The sequence below is a fragment of the Salmo salar genome, chromosome 08 (genome assembly GCF_965601325.2).
Source record: "Salmo salar chromosome 08, fSalSal1, whole genome shotgun sequence".
NCBI lineage: Eukaryota > Metazoa > Chordata > Actinopteri > Salmoniformes > Salmonidae > Salmo > Salmo salar.
This window is the reverse complement of record NC_138298.1, coordinates 5,365,001-5,367,500: the sequence shown is the minus strand read 5'-3', so window position 1 is coordinate 5,367,500 and position 2,500 is coordinate 5,365,001. Positions and strand designations below refer to the sequence as shown.

The following is a 2,500-nucleotide window of genomic DNA, read 5'->3' as shown; positions in this document are numbered from 1 at the left end:
CAGCTTGAACTTTGTGTCACTGAAAAAGTAGAAGAAATTACAAACACTGTTCCCATCACTTTTTAGCACAGGTAGTTGGATAAAATACAAACTTTATTTCCTTTCATCATTTGAACAGGGCAAAGGAGCATAAAGCACACACAAGCTGCATTCAGCAACAATATTCTTGTTTGTCTTATAAATACAAGGCAGATGCTAATTGAAAACACAAGGAAATTTGATCCTATTAAAAAGGCAGGAAGCTGCATTTTGTCAATTCATGATTAAATGCTTACTACAAGGCAGTGTTGCTGATGAAATAGTGCAAGAGCACACCCTCGTGGACAAAATGCTTACAGCACCTGGTATTCCCAGGCGGTCTCCCATCCAAGTACTAACCAGGCCCGACCCTGCTTAGCTTCCGAGATCAGACGAGATCGGGCGTACCCAGGCTGGTATGGCCGTAAGCGAGAAACAATCTCTTGCTACAACATATATAGTCAAAGTGAGTGTGATAAACAGACATTGCATTTTCACCAATTAGATAAGCAGCTTGAACTTTGTGTCACTGAAAAAGTAGAAGAAATTACAAACACTGTTCCCATCACTTTTTAGCACAGGTAGTTGGATAAAATACAAACTTTATTTCCTTTCATCATTTGAACAGGGCAAAGGAGCATAAAGCACACACAAGCTGCATTCAGCAACAATATTCTTGTTTGTCTTATAAATACAAGGCAGATGCTAATTGAAAACACAAGGAAATTTGATCCTATTAAAAAGGCAGGAAGCTGCATTTTGTCAATTCATCATTAAATGCTTACTACAAGGCAGTGTTGCTGATGAAATAGTGCAAGAGCACACCCTCGTGGACAAAATGCTTACAGCACCTGGTATTCCCAGGCGGTCTCCCATCCAAGTACTAACCAGGCCCGACCCTGCTTAGCTTCCGAGATCAGACGAGATCGGGCGTACCCAGGCTGATATGGCCGTAAGCGAGAATCAATCTCTTGCTACAACATATATAGTCAAAGTGAGTCTGATAAAACAGACATTTAGTCAATTCATCATTAAATGCTTAATACAAGGCAGTGTTGCTGATGAAATAGTGCAAGAGCACACCCTCGTGGACAAAATGCTTACAGCACCTGGTATTCCCAGGCGGTCTCCCATCCAAGTACTAACCAGGCCCGACCCTGCTTAGCTTCCGAGATCAGACGAGATCGGGCGTACCCAGGCTGGTATGGCCGTAAGCGAGAAACAATCTCTTGCTACAACATATATAGTCAAAGTGAGTGTGATAAACAGACATTGCATTTTCACCAATTAGATAAGCAGCTTGAACTTTGTGTCACTGAAAAAGTAGAAGAAATTACAAACACTGTTCCCATCACTTTTTAGCACAGGTAGTTGGATAAAATACAAACTTTATTTCCTTTCATCATTTGAACAGGGCAAAGGAGCATAAAGCACACACAAGCTGCATTCAGCAACAATATTCTTGTTTGTCTTATAAATACAAGGCAGATGCTAATTGAAAACACAAGGAAATTTGATCCTATTAAAAAGGCAGGAAGCTGCATTTTGTCAATTCATCATTAAATGCTTACTACAAGGCAGTGTTGCTGATGAAATAGTGCAAGAGCACACCCTCGTGGACAAAATGCTTACAGCACCTGGTATTCCCAGGCGGTCTCCCATCCAAGTACTAACCAGGCCCAACCCTGCTTAGCTTCCGAGATCAGACGAGATCGGGCGTACCCAGGCTGGTATGGCCGTAAGCGAGAAACAATCTCTTGCTACAACATATATAGTCAAAGTGAGTGTGATAAACAGACATTGCATTTTCACCAATTAGATAAGCAGCTTGAACTTTGTGTCACTGAAAAAGTAGAAGAAATTACAAACACTGTTCCCATCACTTTTTAGCACAGGTAGTTGGATAAAATACAAACTTTATTTCCTTTCATCATTTGAACAGGGCAAAGGAGCATAAAGCACACACAAGCTGCATTCAGCAACAATATTCTTGTTTGTCTTATAAATACAAGGCAGATGCTAATTGAAAACACAAGGAAATTTGATCCTATTAAAAAGGCAGGAAGCTGCATTTTGTCAATTCATCATTAAATGCTTACTACAAGGCAGTGTTGCTGATGAAATAGTGCAAGAGCACACCCTCGTGGACAAAATGCTTACAGCACCTGGTATTCCCAGGCGGTCTCCATCCAAGTACTAACCAGGCCCGACCCTGCTTAGCTTCCGAGATCAGACGAGATCGGGCGTACCCAGGCTGATATGGCCGTAAGCGAGAATCAATCTCTTGCTACAACATATATAGTCAAAGTGAGTCTGATAAAACAGACATTTAGTCAATTCATCATTAAATGCTTACTACAAGGCAGTGTTGCTGATGAAATAGTGCAAGAGCACACCCTCGTGGACAAAATGCTTACAGCACCTGGTATTCCCAGGCGGTCTCCCATCCAAGTACTAACCAGGCCCGACCCTGCTTAGCTTC

The 2,500-nt window shown here is 41.7% G+C and overlaps 6 non-coding genes across 6 annotated transcripts in view; all 6 read right to left on the bottom strand.

Moving 5' to 3' along the window:
• Positions 1–329: 329 nt before the first annotated feature.
• On the bottom strand, positions 330–448 carry LOC145857228 (5S ribosomal RNA). The gene has a single exon (XR_014378125.1). It is a non-coding gene; the product is annotated as a 5S ribosomal RNA (ribosomal RNA).
• Positions 449–857: 409 nt separating this feature from the next.
• Positions 858–976, bottom strand: LOC145883795 (5S ribosomal RNA). Its single transcript, XR_014395371.1, has one exon. It is a non-coding gene; the product is annotated as a 5S ribosomal RNA (ribosomal RNA).
• Positions 977–1,115: 139 nt separating this feature from the next.
• Positions 1,116–1,234, bottom strand: LOC145857227 (5S ribosomal RNA). The gene has a single exon (XR_014378124.1). It is a non-coding gene; the product is annotated as a 5S ribosomal RNA (ribosomal RNA).
• A 409-nt stretch (positions 1,235–1,643) lies between these two features.
• On the bottom strand, positions 1,644–1,762 carry LOC145856685 (5S ribosomal RNA). The gene has a single exon (XR_014377576.1). It is a non-coding gene; the product is annotated as a 5S ribosomal RNA (ribosomal RNA).
• A 409-nt stretch (positions 1,763–2,171) lies between these two features.
• Positions 2,172–2,289, bottom strand: LOC145851814 (5S ribosomal RNA). The gene has a single exon (XR_014373666.1). It is a non-coding gene; the product is annotated as a 5S ribosomal RNA (ribosomal RNA).
• Positions 2,290–2,428: 139 nt separating this feature from the next.
• Positions 2,429–2,500, bottom strand: part of LOC145883794 (5S ribosomal RNA) — a 119-nt gene continuing 47 nt past the window's right edge. Inside the window, exon 1 of the ribosomal RNA XR_014395370.1 lies at positions 2,429–2,500. This exon is cut by the window's right edge and continues 47 nt beyond it. This is a non-coding gene — a ribosomal RNA (5S ribosomal RNA).